The following is a 17500-nucleotide window of genomic DNA, read 5'->3' on the forward strand; positions in this document are numbered from 1 at the left end:
ACGAGTCCCAAACGGCACCCTATACCTATGTAGTGCACTACCTATTTCCAAACGTACTACTTCTCCCCGGTCAAAGTAGTGCACTACATTTGGAATAGGGTGCCATTTAAGGATAAATTCTCATTTGGGACTCCCGCCCACAATAAATTCATTGCTTCATCTAGGACTTGTTATTAGCTTTCAGCTTAATGACCTCTACGGGATCGGTGTCCCTCCCCACGGGACGGTTGAGCTAACGTAGGCTAACGTGATTAGCATGAGGTTGAGCTAACATAGGCTAACGTGATTAGCATGAGGTTGAGCTAACATAGGCTAACGTGATTAGCATGAGGTTGAGCTAACATAGGCTAACGTGATTAGCATGAGGTTGAGCTAACATAGGCTAACGTGATTAGCATGAGGTTGAGCTAACATAGGCTAACGTGATTAGCATGAGGTTGAGCTAAGATAGGCTAACGTGATTAGCATGAGGTTGAGCTAACGTAGGCTAACGTGATTAGCATGAGGTTGTGAGTAACAAGAACATCTCCCAGTACATAGACACATCTGATACGGGCAGAAAGCTAAAATTCGTGTTAATCTAACTGCACTGTCCAATTTACAGGAGTGATTTTCATTCTTATTTTTGACCCATAATTCAAAAACGGTGTATATATTTTTGAGTTTGTTTTATTTATGTAGAATGTGTATGTACATTTTCTTTTAAAAACTTGTAACTTTTGTTGTTGTTGTTGTTGAGTAGAATGACATGTCAGTGTGTTTAATAGTGTATGGCTCTGGGGCAAAGGAACAGAGTAATGCTTTTACAGACCATGTTGTCAAACCAACACAGAGAACAGGACACAGCAGGCAGGACGAAGAGGAAGCATTTATACGGATGACGATTCCCACAAATAGGACAACATGGGTAAGGCACAAAGCTGTACACACAATACTAATTCAGTACTAATTCAGTACTAATTCAGTACTAATTCAGTACTAATCCAGTACTAATTCAGTACTAATTCAGTAATAATTCAGTACTAATTCACTACTAATTCAATACTAATTCAATACTAATTCCCTACTAATTCACTACTAATTCAATACTAATTCACTACTAATTCACTACTAATTCAATACTAATTCAGTACAAATTACGTACTAATTCAAAACTAATTCAACACTAATTCAGTACTAATTCGGTACTATTTAAACACTAATTCAGGACAAATTCAGTACTAATGCAATACTAATTCAATACTAATTCACTACTAATTCAATACTAATTCAATACTAATTCAGTACTAATTCATATCCCCTGTTGTGTTCAAAAGGGACAAAAATATTTGGAAGGTGGTTATGGCATGAAACCATTTTGCTTAAATTGAAAGCCCACATTTCAACCCATCTCGTGCCACACATTCTACTGAAAGCCCACATTTGGTCCCATCTCGTGCCACACATTCTACTGAAAGCCCACATTTGGTCCCATCTCGTGCCACACATTCTACAGAAAGCCCACATTTGGTCCCATCTCGTGCCACACATTCTACTGAAAACCCACATTTGGTCCCATCTCGTGCCACACATTCTACTGAAAGCCCACATTTCATCCCATCTCGTGCCACACATTATACTGAAAACCCACATTTGGTCCCATCTCGTGCCACACATTATACTGAAAACCCACATTTGGTCCCATCTCGTGCCACACATTCTACTGAAAGCCCACATTTGGTCTCATCTCATGCCACACATTATACTGAAAGCCCACATTTGGTCTCATCTCTTGCCACACATTATACTGAAAGCCCACATTTGGTCCCATCTCGTGCCACACATTATACTGAAAACCCACATTTCATCCCGTCTCGTGCCACACATTCTACTGAAAGCCCACATTTGGTCTCATCTCGTGCCACACATTCTACTGAAAGCCCACATTTGGTCCCATCTCGTGCCACACATTCTACTGAAAGCCCACATTTGGTCCCATCTCGTGCCACACATTCTACTGAAAGCCCACATTTGGTCCCCTCTCGTGCCACACATTCTACTGAAAGCCCACATTTCATCCCGTCTCGTGCCACACATTCTACTGAAAGCCCGCATTTGGTCCCATCTCGTGCCACACATTCTACTGAAAGCCCACATTTGGTCTCATCTCGTGCCACACATTATACTGAAAACCCACATTTGGTCCCATCTCGTGCCACACATTCTACTGAAAGCCCACATTTGGTCTCATCTCGTGCCACACATTCTACTGAAAGCCCACATTTGGTCTCATCTCGTGCCACACATTCTACTGAAAGCCCACATTTGGTCCCATCTCGTGCCACACATTCTACTGAAAGCCCACATTTGGTCCCATCTCGTGCCACACATTCTACTGAAAGCCCACATTTGGTCCCCTCTCGTGCCACACATTCTACTGAAAGCCCACATTTCATCCCATCTCGTGCCACACATTATACTGAAAACCCACATTTGGTCCCATCTCGTGCCACACATTCGACTGAAAGCCCACATTTGGTCCCATCTCGTGCCACACATTCTACTGAAAGCCCACATTTGGTCCCATCTCGTGCCACACATTCTCCATGTGTTCTCTGATTCCCGTTCAGCAGTAAAACCCCTGAACACTATAAAGACGACTAGTTTGTGTTTTAGTTTTTTCCCGGCAGAATGATCGCGTCACTCGTCACAAGTTCATCATGAGCTAAAAGCAGCCAGAAGTCTTGGACAAATCTAAAAAAACTATCTTTCCAGACGAAGTAGTGAAACTCTGAGTTAACTTGTAGCCAGAGTAAAGACTTCATACTCTAACCCTGGACAGCAGAATGATAGTTTATATTGAACTAGAAGACAATGACAATGTTGATGTGATGGAAAAAATAACTTAATAACAGTGAATTCAGCTCAGCGTTACTTCCTGTATGGGACCCAAAACGACACCATATTCCCTAGTCAAGTGCTTTTAACACCGGGCCCACGGAGGCCTCTGATCCATAATTAGCGCACTACGTAGAAGATAGGGTGTAATTTGGTACTCAGTCCGTCTGTCACATCTCAGCTGGTGTCTCAGCTCCGACTGACCCCTTTCGCCCTTGAAAGTTTATCTCCTCCTGGCGTGTGACATTTTGAATTAATCCAGTCTAAAGACCATCAAATATCAGAGACGTCTTCAAAGAGACCTTGTTGATACTTCCTCCCTGTCCCCCGCCACCCCCCACCACACACTCCCCTGGCCCGTTTAAAGAACTCGATCGGAGAAAACAAGCGGAAGGAAGCGTGACTCTGGTCTCACTGCGTCTGTCCGACTGTCTGACGTCGCTCAGCTCGGCTCTGGGCTAAATTGGCAAATCTGTGGCGAGCAGCGCCACTTGGTTTGTTGGTGTCATTAATACTTTAAAAGGCTGCATCGTGAAAGTGCCAACACACAGTACCTAAACATGTGCTTTGGCACCAGCGCCACGGATTCTAATTGGGAACCCTGAGCTGGGACAGAGTTCCAAATGTCAGCCTATTCCCGATGTAGTGCACTACTATTGACCAGGGCCCATAGGGAAGGGCCCATAGGGATATAGAGGAGATAGGGAGCCATTTGGAAAGGCACGTCTGGTCTGCTTTCAGAAGGAGAAGAACGTTGCACCTCCTCCTCTCCACTGCTTTTTAAAAAAAGCATCCCTCCATTATTCACAAGGAAGGTAGAGAAGATTTAAAGAAGATTAACCCTCTAACCTACTGTATCACAATGACACAAGACTCAACATAGTACCTAGGGCTCTTGGGGTGGCTGGTAGCCTAGTGGTTAGAGCGTTGGGCCAGTACCTGAAAGGTTGGGGTGGTGGCCTAGTGGTTAGAGCGTTGGGCCAGTAACCGAAAAGTTGGGGTGGCTGGTAGCCTAGTGGTTAGAGCGTTGGGCCAGTAACCAAAATGTTGGGGTGGCTGGTAGCCTAGTGGTTAGAGCGTTGGGCCAGTAACCGAAAGGTTGTGGCGGCTGGTAGCCTAGTGGTTAGAGCGTTGGGCTAGTAACTGAAATGTTGGGGAGTTGGGCCAGTAACTGAAAGGTTGGCGAGTTGGGCCAGTAACTGAAAGGTTGGGGAGTTGGGCCAGTAACTGAAAGGTTGGCGAGTTGGGCCAGTAACTGAAAGGTTGGGGAGTTGGGCCAGTAACTGAAAAGTTGGCGAGTTGGGCCAGTAACTGAAAGGTTGAGGAGTTGGGCCAGTAACTAAAAGTTTGGGGAGTTGTGCCAGTAACTGAAAGGTTTGGGGAGTTGGGCCAGTAACTGAAAGGTTGGCGAGTTGGGCCAGTAACTGAAAGGTTGGGGAGTTGGGCCAGTAACTGAAATGTTGGGGAGTTGGGCCAGTAACTGAAAGGTTGGGGAGTTGGGCCAGTAACTGAAAGGTTGGCGAGTTGTGCCAGTAACTGAAATGTTGGGGAGTTGGGCCAGTAACTGAAAGGTTGGCGAGTTGTGCCAGTAACTGAAAGGTTGGGGAGTTGGGCCAGTAACTGAAAGGTTGACGAGTTGGGCCAGTAACTGAAAGGTTGGGGTAGCAGGTAGCCTAGTGGTTAGAACGTTGGACTAGTAACCCGAAAGGTTGCTGAATCAAATCCCCCGAGCTGACAAGGTACAAATCTGTCGTTCTGCCCCCGAACAAGGCAGTTAACCCACTTTTAGGGCTCTAAAGTAGTGCACTATATAGGGAATAGGGCTCAAAAGTAGTGCACTAAATAGGGAACAGCGTGACATTCGTGACACAGGTCAAGATATCTGTGTGAAACAAGTGACGGTACGTTGTCAAAAGGGTTCCTAGCACACCTCGTCTGAAAGAACACGCTGCAGCAAATGAGCCTCAAGCAATATTGTCTTGGCAACCGGTACAACCAACCAATCATCTTAGAAGCAAAACCAAATGTGTTCAGACATAGAAACAAGATAGACCTATCTATTAGGGTTGTTTGTGAGTGGGGGGGGGGGGGGGGGTGGCCACAGTGTCAACAATAATATTAAACCTTTTTTGAAGGTCTGTCGACAACAGCGACTGATTCACGCTCCACTTCCACTAGTCTGTCTGACGGTGTTGTTGGAGCAGCATGGCCCTGTCCGCTGTGTGAACGTGGTGAAATATTAACACGTGACATAGATGTCAGAGTCAGAGGAGAGAAGAGACGAATGAAGAAGGAGAAGAAAGGGGAACAGAACGACGCCATCTCTACGTAGCTAAAAAACGCAGACCTCAATTCAAATGAGGAACACAGAGAAAAGAAGAGAGAGAGAGGGTCAGGGAGTAGAGGAGGGAGAGAGAGGGTCAGGGAGTAGAGGAGGGAGAGAGGGTCAGTGAGTAGAGAGGGAGAGAGGGTCAGGAACTAGAGGGGGGAGAGAGAGGGTCAGGGAGTAGAGAGGGAGAGAGAGGGTCAGGGATTAGAGAGGGTCAGGGAGTAGAGAGGGAGAGAGAGGGTCAGGGAGTAGAGAGGGAGAGAGGGTCAGGGAGTAGAGAGGGAGAGAGAGGGTCTGGGAGTAGAGAAGGGGAGAGAGAGGGTCAGGAAGTAGAGAGGGAGAGAGAGAGGGTCAGGGAGTAGAGAGGGGAGAGAGAGGGTCAGGGAGTAGAGAGGGGAGAGAGAGGGTCAGGGAATAGAGGGGGAGAGAGAGGGTCAGGGAATAGAGGGGGAGAGAGAGCGTCAGGGAATAGAGGGGGAGAGAGAGGGTCAGGGAGTAGAGGGGGGAGAGAGGGTCAGGGAATAGAGAGGGGAGAGAGAGGGTCAGAGAGTAGAGAGGGAGAGAGGGTCAGGGAGTAGAGAGGGAGAGAGAGGGTCAGTGAGTAGAGAGGGAGAGAGAGGGTCAGTGAGTAGAGAGGGAGAGAGGGTCAGGGAGTAGAGGAGGGAGAGAGGGTCAGGGAGTAGAGAGGGGAGAGAGAGGGTCAGGGAGTAGAGAAGGGGAGAGAGAGGGTCAGGAAGTAGAGAGGGAGAGAGAGAAGGTCAGGGAGTAGAGAGACGGGAGAGAGAGGGTCAGGGAGTAGAGAGGGGAGAGAGAGGGTCAGGGAATAGAGGGGGAGAGAGAGGGTCAGGGAATAGAGGGGGAGAGAGAGCATCAGGGAATAGAGGGGGAGAGAGAGGGTCAGGGAGTAGAGGGGGAGAGAGGGTCAGGGTGTAGAGAGGGGAGAGAGATGGTCAGGGGATAGAGAGGGGAGAGAGAGGGTCAGGGAATAGAGGGGGAGAGAGAGGGTCAGGGGGTAAAGAGGGGAGAGAGAGGGTCAGGGAATAGAGAGGGGAGAGATAGGTTCAGGGAATAGAGGGGGAGAGAGAGGGTCAGGGAGTAGAGGGGGGAGAGAGGGTCAGGGAATAGAGAGGGGAGAGAGAGGGTCAGAGAGTAGAGAGGGAGAGAGGGTCAGGGAGTAGAGAGGGAGAGAGAGGGGCAGGGAGTAGAGAGGGGAGAGAGAGGGTCAGTGAGTAGAGAAGGAGAGAGGGTCAGTGAGTAGAGGAGGGAGAGAGGGTCAGGGAGTAGAGAGGGGAGAGAGAGGGTCAGGGAGTAGAGAAGGGGAGAGAGAGGGTCAGGAAGTAGAGAGGGAGAGAGAGAAGGTCAGGGAGTAGAGAGACGGGAGAGAGAGGGTCAGGGAGTAGAGAGGGGAGAGAGAGGGTCAGGGAATAGAGGGGGAGAGAGAGGGTCAGGGAATAGAGGGGGAGAGAGAGCGTCAGGGAATAGAGGGGGAGAGAGAGGGTCAGGGAGTAGAGGGGGAGAGAGGGTCAGGGTGTAGAGAGGGGAGAGAGATGGTCAGGGGATAGAGAGGGGAGAGAGAGGGTCAGGGAATAGAGGGGGAGAGAGAGGGTCAGGGAATAGAGAGGGGAGAGAGAGGGTCAGAGAGTAGAGAGGGAGAGAGGGTCAGGGAGTAGAGAGGGAGAGAGAGGGTCAGTGAGTAGAGAGGGAGAGAGAGGGTCAGTGAGTAGAGAGGGAGAGAGGGTCAGGGAGTAGAGGAGGGAGAGAGGGTCAGGGAGTAGAGAGGGGAGAGAGAGGGTCAGGGAGTAGAGAAGGGGAGAGAGAGGGTCAGGAAGTAGAGAGGGAGAGAGAGAAGGTCAGGGAGTAGAGAGACGGGAGAGAGAGGGTCAGGGAGTAGAAAGGGGAGAGAGAGGGTCAGGGAATAGAGGGGGAGAGAGAGGGTCAGGGAATAGAGGGGGAGAGAGAGCGTCAGGGAATAGAGGGGGAGAGAGAGGGTCAGGGAGTAGAGGGGGAGAGAGGGTCAGGGTGTAGAGAGGGGAGAGAGATTGTCAGGGGATAGAGAGGGGAGAGAGAGGGTCAGGGAATAGAGGGGGAGAGAGAGGGTCAGGGGGTAAAGAGGGGAGAGAGAGGGTCAGGGAATAGAGAGGGGAGAGAGAGGGTCAGGGAATAGAGGGGGAGAGAGAGCGTCAGGGAATAGAGGGGGAGAGAGAGGGTCAGGAAGTAGAGAGGGAGAGAGAGAAGGTCAGGGAGTAGAGAGACGGGAGAGAGAGGGTCAGGGAGTAGAGAGGGGAGAGAGAGGGTCAGGGAATAGAGGGGGAGAGAGAGGGTCAGGGAATAGAGGGGGAGAGAGAGCGTCAGGGAATAGAGGGGGAGAGAGAGGGTCAGGGAGTAGAGGGGGAGAGAGGGTCAGGGTGTAGAGAGGGGAGAGAGATGGTCAGGGGATAGAGAGGGGAGAGAGAGGGTCAGGGAATAGAGGGGGAGAGAGAGGGTCAGGGGGTAAAGAGGGGAGAGAGAGGGTCAGGGAATAGAGAGGGGAGAGATAGGTTCAGGGAATAGAGGGGGAGAGAGAGGGTCAGGGAGTAGAGGGGGGAGAGAGGGTCAGGGAATAGAGAGGGGAGAGAGAGGGTCAGAGAGTAGAGAGGGAGAGAGGGTCAGGGAGTAGAGAGGGAGAGAGAGGGGCAGGGAGTAGAGAGGGGAGAGAGAGGGTCAGTGAGTAGAGAAGGAGAGAGGGTCAGTGAGTAGAGGAGGGAGAGAGGGTCAGGGAGTAGAGAGGGGAGAGAGAGGGTCAGGGAGTAGAGAAGGGGAGAGAGAGGGTCAGGAAGTAGAGAGGGAGAGATAGGTTCAGGGAATAGAGGGGGAGAGAGAGGGTCAGGGAGTAGAGGGGGGAGAGAGGGTCAGGGAATAGAGAGGGGAGAGAGAGGGTCAGAGAGTAGAGAGGGAGAGAGGGTCAGGGAGTAGAGAGGGAGAGAGAGGGGCAGGGAGTAGAGAGGGGAGAGAGAGGGTCAGTGAGTAGAGAAGGAGAGAGGGTCAGTGAGTAGAGGAGGGAGAGAGGGTCAGGGAGTAGAGAGGGGAGAGAGAGGGTCAGGGAGTAGAGAAGGGGAGAGAGAGGGTCAGGAAGTAGAGAGGGAGAGAGAGAAGGTCAGGGAGTAGAGAGACGGGAGAGAGAGGGTCAGGGAGTAGAGAGGGGAGAGAGAGGGTCAGGGAATAGAGGGGGAGAGAGAGGGTCAGGGAATAGAGGGGGAGAGAGAGCGTCAGGGAATAGAGGGGGAGAGAGAGGGTCAGGGAGTAGAGGGGGAGAGAGGGTCAGGGTGTAGAGAGGGGAGAGAGATGGTCAGGGGATAGAGAGGGGAGAGAGAGGGTCAGGGAATAGAGGGGGAGAGAGAGGGTCAGGGAATAGAGAGGGGAGAGAGAGGGTCAGAGAGTAGAGAGGGAGAGAGGGTCAGGGAGTAGAGAGGGAGAGAGAGGGTCAGTGAGTAGAGAGGGAGAGAGAGGGTCAGTGAGTAGAGAGGGAGAGAGGGTCAGGGAGTAGAGGAGGGAGAGAGGGTCAGGGAGTAGAGAGGGGAGAGAGAGGGTCAGGGAGTAGAGAAGGGGAGAGAGAGGGTCAGGAAGTAGAGAGGGAGAGAGAGAAGGTCAGGGAGTAGAGAGACGGGAGAGAGAGGGTCAGGGAGTAGAGAGGGGAGAGAGAGGGTCAGGGAATAGAGGGGGAGAGAGAGGGTCAGGGAATAGAGGGGGAGAGAGAGCGTCAGGGAATAGAGGGGGAGAGAGAGGGTCAGGGAGTAGAGGGGGAGAGAGGGTCAGGGTGTAGAGAGGGGAGAGAGATGGTCAGGGGATAGAGAGGGGAGAGAGAGGGTCAGGGAATAGAGGGGGAGAGAGAGGGTCAGGGGGTAAAGAGGGGAGAGAGAGGGTCAGGGAATAGAGAGGGGAGAGATAGGTTCAGGGAATAGAGGGGGTGAGAGAGGGTCAGGGAGTAGAGGGGGGAGAGAGGGTCAGGGAATAGAGAGGGGAGAGAGAGGGTCAGAGAGTAGAGAGGGAGAGAGGGTCAGGGAGTAGAGAGGGAGAGAGAGGGGCAGGGAGTAGAGAGGGGAGAGAGAGGGTCAGTGAGTAGAGAAGGAGAGAGGGTCAGTGAGTAGAGGAGGGAGAGAGGGTCAGGGAGTAGAGAGGGGAGAGAGAGGGTCAGGGAGTAGAGAAGGGGAGAGAGAGGGTCAGGAAGTAGAGAGGGAGAGAGAGAAGGTCAGGGAGTAGAGAGACGGGAGAGAGAGGGTCAGGGAGTAGAGAGGGGAGAGAGAGGGTCAGGGAATAGAGGGGGAGAGAGAGGGTCAGGGAATAGAGGGGGAGAGAGAGCGTCAGGGAATAGAGGGGGAGAGAGAGGGTCAGGGAGTAGAGGGGGAGAGAGGGTCAGGGTGTAGAGAGGGGAGAGAGATGGTCAGGGGATAGAGAGGGGAGAGAGAGGGTCAGGGAATAGAGGGGGAGAGAGAGGGTCAGGGGGTAAAGAGGGGAGAGAGAGGGTCAGGGAATAGAGAGGGGAGAGATAGGTTCAGGGAGTAGAGAGGAGAGAGAGAGGGTCAGGGACTAGAGAGGGAGAGAGAGGGTCAGGGAGTAGAGGAGGGAGAGAGAGGGTCAGGGAGTAGAGAGGGGAGAGAGATGCCTGAATAGAGTGTTCACATACTGTGTGTCCAGATGGGTTGAATCAGTGGAGGCCCGCCTGACTGATGGAATTAGGGGAAACTCTGGCGTACATCTCAGAACACAGGACAGCTCAGATAAGTCACCCACCATTACTTCATTACAGTCCGCTGTGCCTTCAGGCAGGAGATTTGGTTCAGACAATATGTTTGACTCTCTGTTGTTCTCTGCAAGCGTCCCAAATTGCTCCCTATTCCCTTTGGGCCCTGGTCAAAAGTAGTGCACTACCCTATAGGCCCTGTATACTGTAGGGCACTACCCTATAGGCCTTGGTCTTAAGTAGTGCACTACCCTATAGGCCCTGGTCTAAAGTAGTGCACTACCCTATAGGCCCTGGTCTAAAGTAGGGCACTACCCTATAGGCCCTGGTCTAAAGTAGTGCACTACCCTATAGAACCTGGTCTAAAGTAGGGCACTACCCTATAGGCCCTGGTCTAAAGTAGGGCACTACCCTATAGGACCTGGTCTAAAGTAGTGCACTACCCTATAGGCCCTGGTCTAAAGTAGTGCACTACCCTATAGGCCCTGGTCTAAAGTAGTGCACTACCCTATAGGCCCTGGTCTAAAGTAGTGCACTACCCTATAGGACCTGGTCTAAAGTAGTGCACACTATATATAGAATAGGGTGGCATTTGGGATGCAAGGCCTTGACTCTACTCTCATTGAATTTCAATAGATGAATCCCTTCAACATAAATGACTGACTGAAGAGTTATGTTCCTAAAGTGAGTGTATACATCAGATCACATCAGATCACATCAGATTCACATCAGATTCACATCAGATCACATCAGATCACATCAGATCACATCAGATTCACATCAGATTCACATCAGATCACATCAGATCACATCAGATCACATCAGATTCACATCAGATTCACATCAGATCACATCAGATCACATCAGATCACATCAGATTCACATCAGATTCACATCAGATCACATCAGATCACATCAGATCACATCAGATCACATCAGATTCACATCAGATTCACATCAGATCACATCAGATCACATCAGATCACATCAGATTCACATCAGATTCACATCAGATCACATCAGATCACATCAGATCACAACAGATCACATCAGATCACATCAGATCACATCAGGTCACATCAGATTAACATCAGATCACATCAGATCACATCAGATCACAACAGATCACATCAGATCACATACACATGGTTAGCAGATGTTAATGGGTCTTTACATCAGATCACATCAGGTCACATCAGATCAGATCACATCAGATCACATCAGATCACATCAGGTCACATCAGATCAGATCACATCAGATCACATCAGATCACATCAGATCACATCAGATCACATCAGATTCACATCAGATCACATCAGATCACATCAGATCACATCAGATTCACATCAGATTCACATCAGATCACATCAGATCACATCAGATCACATCAGATTCACATCAGATTCACATCAGATTCACATCAGATCACATCAGATCACATCAGATCACATCAGATCACAACAGATCACATCAGATCACATCAGATCACATCAGATTCACACCAGATTCACATCAGATCACATCAGATCACATCAGATCACATCAGATTCACATCAGATCACATCAGATCACATCAGATCACATCAGATTCACATCAGATCACATCAGATCACATCAGATCACATACACATGGTTAGCAGATGTTAATGGATCTTTACATCAGATCACATCAGATCACATACACATGGTTAGCAGATGTTAATGGGTCTTTACATCAGATCACATCAGATCACATCAGATCACATCAGATCACATCAGATCACATACACACGGTTAGCAGATGTTAATGGCACAACACAGCCTTATTCTAAAATTAATGAAATTATATGTTTTTTCCCCCTCATCAATCTACACACAGTACCCCAGAATTGTAAAGTAGACGGTGGGAGTCAGGAAGCAGGGAGTCAGGAAGCAGGGAGCAGGGAGTCAGGGAGTCAGGAAGCAGGGAGTCAGGGAGTCAGGAAGCAGGGAGTCAGGAAGCAGGGAGCAGGGAGTCAGGGAGTCGGGAAGCAGGGAGCAGGGAGTCAGGGAGTCAGGGAGCAGGGAGTCAGGAGTCAGGGAGTCAGGGAGTCAGGGAGCAGGGAGTCAGGGAGTCAGGGAGTCAGGGAGTCAGGGAGTCGGGAAGCAGGGAGCAGGGAGTCAGGGAGCAGGGAGTCAGGGAGTCAGGGAGTTAGGGAGTCAGGGAGTCAGGGAGTCAGGAATCAGGGAGCAGGGATTTAGGGAGCAGGGAGCAGGGAGCAGGGAGTCAGGGAGCAGGGAGTCAGGAAGCAGGGAGCAGGGAGTCAGGGAGTCAGGGAGCAGGGAGTCAGGGAGTCAGGGAGTTAGGGAGTCAGGGAGTCAGGAATCAGGGAGCAGGGAGTTAGGGAGCAGGGAGTTAGGGAGCAGGGAGTTAGGGAGTCAGGGAGCAGGGAGTCAGGAAGCAGGGAGTCAGGGAGTTAGGGAGTCAGGAAGCAGAATCCGTTAGTGAGTTTAGTAAACAGGAACATGGAACGATACAAAAGAAGGTCAGCGTCTGACGACTGAAAGAACAGAGTGTTAGATATAAACGGTAAGTCATCAAGGGAGTAATGAAGTCCAGGTGTGACTGATGATGAGACGCAGGTGTAAGTAATGACGGGTTGCCAGGTTTGGGGAAAGATGGGTTGCCAGATTAGGTAAAAGATGGGTTGCCAGGTGTAAGTAATGATGGGTAGCCAGGTGTAAGTAATGAAGGGTTGCCAGGTGCAAGTAATGATTTGTTGCCAGGTTTGCATAAAGATGGGTTGCCATGTGTAAGTAATGATGGGTTGCCAGGTTTGCAAAAAAGATGGGTTTCCAGGTATAAGTATGATGGGTTGCCAGGTTTGCATAAAGATGGGTTGCCAGGTATAAGTAATGATGGGTTGCCAGGTGTAAATAAAGATGGGTTCCCAGGTTTGCGTAAAGATGGGTTGCCAGGTTTGCATAAAGATGGGGTTGCCAGGTTTGCATAAATATGGGTAGCCAGGTTTGTGTAAAATTGGGTTACCAGGTTTGCGTGATTTTGGGGAAGAATTTAAGGGGTCTGAATACTTTACGAAGGCATTGTATATTTAATTAACCCCTGGAGACTGGAGACTGCGACACACACACACACACACACACACACATACACACACACACACACACACACACACACACACACACACCGTCGTCGTCCCTCATCCTCTCCGCCTTTTTGTATCAAGGTCTGTAGTCAGCGTGGAGCCCAATGCCACTATTGCTTTTTATAGGTTCGTCACACTACCAAACCAATCCAAGTTGAGAGAGAAGAAAACGACTGAGCACTTCAGCGTGCTGACAGAACCAGCCTCAACACCCTGAGACACTACACACAGACAGAACCAGCCTCAACACCCTGAGACACTACACACAGACAGAACCAGCCTCAACACCCTGAGACACTACACACAGACAGAACCAGCCTCAACACCCTGAGACACTACACACAGACAGAACCAGCCTCAACACCCTGAGACACTACACACAGACAGAACCAGCCTCAACACCCTGAGACACTACACACAGACAGAACCAGCCTCAACACACTGAGACACTACACACAGACAGAACCAGCCTCAACACCCTGAGACACTACACACAGACAGAACCAGCCTCAACACCCTGAGACACTACACACAGACAGAACCAGCCTCAACACACAGACAGAACCAGCCTCAACACCCTGAGACACTACACACAGACAGAACCAGCCTCAACACCCTGAGACACTACACAGAGACAGAACCAGCCTCAACACACTGAGACAGTACACACAGACAGAACCAGCCTCAACACCCTGAGACACTACACACAGAGAGAACCAGTCTCAACACCCTGAGACACTACACACAGAGAGAACCAGTCTCAACACCCTGAGACACTACACACAGACAGAACCAGCCTCAACACCCTGAGACACTACACACAGATAGAACCAGCCTCAACACCCTGAGACACTACACACAGACAGAACCAGCCTCAACACCCTGAGACACACACAGACAGAACCAGCCTCAACACCCTGAGACACTACACACAGACAGAACCAGCCTCAACACCCTGAAACACTACACACAGACAGAACCAGCCTCCAACACCCTGAGACACTACACACAGACAGAACCAGCCTCAACACCCTGAGACACTACACACAGACAGAACCAGCCTCCAACACCCTGAGACACTACACACAGACAGAACCAGCCTCAACACCCTGAGACACTACACACAGACAGAACCAGCCTCAACACCATGAGACACTACACACAGACAGAACCAGCCTCAACACCCTGAGACACTACACACAGAGAGAACCAGTCTCAACACCCTGAGACACTACACACAGACAGAACCAGCCTCAACACCCTGAGACACTGCACACAGACAGAACCAGCCTCCAACACCCTGAGACACTACACACAGACAGAACCAGCCTCAACACCCTGAGACACTACACACAGACAGAACCAGCCTCAACACCCTGAGACACTACACACAGAGAGAACCAGTCTCAACACCCTGAGACACTACACACAGACAGAACCAGCCTCCAACACCCTGAGACACTACACACAGACAGAACCAGCCTCAACACCCTGAGACACTGCACACAGACAGAACCAGCCTCCAACACCCTGAGACACTACACACAGACAGAACCAGCCTCAACACCCTGAGACACTACACACAGACAGAACCAGCCTCAACACCCTGAGACACTACACACAGACAGAACCAGCCTCAACACCCTGAGACACTACACACAGACAGAACCAGCCTCAACACCCTGAGACACTACACACAGACAGAACCAGCCTCAACACCCTGAGACACTACACACAGACAGAACCAGCCTCAACACCCTGAGACACTACACACAGACAGAACCAGCCTCAACACCCTGAGACACTACACACAGACAGAACCAGCCTCAACACCCTGAGACACTACACACAGACAGAACCAGCCTCAACACCCTGAGACACTACACACAGACAGAACCAGCCTCAACACCCTGAGACACTACACACAGACAGAACCAGCCTCAACACCCTGAGACACTACACACAGACAGAACCAGCCTCAACACCCTGAGACACTACACACAGACAGAACCAGCCTCAACACCCTGAGACACTACACACAGACAGAACCAGCCTCAACACCCTGAGACACTACACACAGACAGAACCAGCCTCAACACCCTGAGACACACACAGACAGAACCAGCCTCAACACCCTGAGACACTACACACAGACAGAACCAGCCTCAACACCCTGAGACACTACACACAGACAGAACCAGCCTCAACACCCTGAGACACTGCACACAGACAGAACCAGCCTCAACACCCTGAGACACTACACACAGACAGAACCAACCTCAACACCCTGAGACACTACACACAGACAGAACCAGCCTCAACACCCTGAGACACTACACACAGACAGAACCAGCCTCAACACCCTGAGACACTACACACAGACAGAACCAGTCTCAACACCCTGAGACACTACACACAGACAGAACCAGCCTCAACACACAGACAGAACCAGCCTCAACACCCTGAGACACTACACACAGACAGAACCAGCCTCAACACCCTGAGACACTACACACAGACAGAACCAGCCTCAACACCCTGAGACACTACACACAGACAGATCCAGCCTCAACACCCTGAGACACTACACACAGACAGAACCAGCCTCAACACCCTGAGACACTACACACAGACAGAACCAGCCTCAACACACAGACAGAACCAGCCTCCAACACCCTGAGACACTACACACAGACAGAACCAGCCTCAACACACAGACAGAACCAGCCTCAACACCCTGAGACACTACACACAGACAGAACCAGCCTCAACACACAGACAGAACCAGACTCAACACCCTGAGACACTACACACAGACAGAACCAGCCTCAACACCCTGAGACACTACACACAGAGAGAACCAGTCTCAACACCCTGAGACACTACACACAGACAGAACCAGCCTCAACACCCTGAGACACTACACACAGACAGAACCAGCCTCAACACCCTGAAACACTACACACAGACAGAACCAGCCTCAACACACAGACAGAACCAGCCTCAACACCCTGAGACACTACACACAGACAGAACCATCCTCAACACCCTGAGACACTACACACAGACAGAACCAGCCAAAATGGCACCCTATTCCCTACGTAGTACACTCGGTCCCATAGGGTTCTGGGTAAAGAAGTAGTGCACTACGTAGTACACTCGGTCCCATAGGGTTCAGGGTAAAGAAGTAGTGCACTACGTAGTACACTCGGTCCCATAGGGTTCAGGGTAAAGAAGTAGTGCACTACGTAGTACACTCGGTCCCATAGGGTTCAGGGTAAAGAAGTAGTGCACTACGTAGTACACTCGGTCCCATAGGGTTCTGGGTAAAGAAGTAGTGCACTACGTAGTACACTCGGTCCCATAGGGTTCAGGGTAAAGAAGTAGTGCACTACGTAGTACACTCGGTCCCATAGGGTTCAGGGTAAAGAAGTAGTGCACTACGTAGTACACTAGGTCCCATAGGGTTCTGGGTAAAGAAGTAGTGCACTACGTAGTACACTCGGTCCCATAGGGTTCAGGGTAAAGAAGTAGTGCACTACGTAGTACACTCGGTCCCATAGGGTTCAGGGTAAAGAAGTAGTGCACTACGTAGTACACTCGGTCCCATAGGGTTCAGGGTAAAGAAGTAGTGCACTACGTAGTACACTCGGTCCCATAGGGTTCAGGGTAAAGAAGTAGTGCACTACGTAGTACACTCGGTCCCATAGGGTTCAGGGTAAAGTAGTGCACTACGTAGTGGATATTTTTCCCTCTGGGGACATGTTGTTTTTTATTATTTTATTCTCCCATTACAGACTGAAAATGAAATTGGCATTTCTGTTTAAGCTTCACAAATTGATTTCTCACCCCCTGGGTGGTAAGTAATAAGAATTACTGAGCATGAAAGAGAAGCAATCGTTTCAGCATTTAAAAAGAAGAAGTTACACGAAGAAAACCTACACTCTCATTTATTTTTTCTTGCCCCGTACCTGAATCAATTTTCTTCAAGGTTTCAAAAGACAATATGAGGTGTTTTTTTTGGGGGGGGGGGGGGGGGGGGGGGTTCAATCCCTCCATTACACCAGAAATTCGAGTTAAGGCCTTCTCTCCACAAACCTATTAACAACTGCTTTCAAACTCCTTCCATCCAATACCTCATGACAACATCACCTCCACGTTAACAGTGTTGGATAACACAGCTCCTTCCATCCAGTACCTCATGACAACATCACCTCCACGTTAACAGTGTTGGATAACACAGCTCCTTCCATCCAGTACCTCCTGATAACACAGCTCCTTCCATCCAGTACCTCATGACAACATCACCTCCACGTTAACAGTGTTGGATAACACAGCTCCTTCCATCCAGTACCTCCTGATAACATCACCTCCATGTTAACAGTGTTGGATAACACAGCTGCTTCCATCCAATACCTCCTGATAACACAGCTCCTTCCATCCAGTACCTC

General features: G+C 50.1%; 1 protein-coding gene and 1 long non-coding RNA gene across 3 annotated transcripts in view; both read right to left on the minus strand.

Annotated features, from left to right (window-relative positions):
* The window catches only part of LOC110512986 (protocadherin-9), a 550907-nt gene that overhangs the window by 324864 nt on the left and 208543 nt on the right, over positions 1-17500 (minus strand). The window lies entirely within an intron of this gene.
* Positions 17080-17500, minus strand: part of LOC118941076 — an 823-nt gene continuing 402 nt past the window's right edge. The window contains exons 1-2 of the long non-coding RNA XR_005037350.1: positions 17466-17500; positions 17080-17341 (exon numbers count right to left, since the gene is read on the minus strand). The exon at positions 17466-17500 is cut by the window's right edge and continues 402 nt beyond it. This is a non-coding gene — a long non-coding RNA (uncharacterized LOC118941076). The remainder of the gene's footprint in view (positions 17342-17465) is intronic.

Source organism: Oncorhynchus mykiss, chromosome 18, assembly GCF_013265735.2.
Source record: "Oncorhynchus mykiss isolate Arlee chromosome 18, USDA_OmykA_1.1, whole genome shotgun sequence".
In the NCBI taxonomy this organism is placed as follows: Eukaryota; Metazoa; Chordata; class Actinopteri; order Salmoniformes; family Salmonidae; genus Oncorhynchus; species Oncorhynchus mykiss.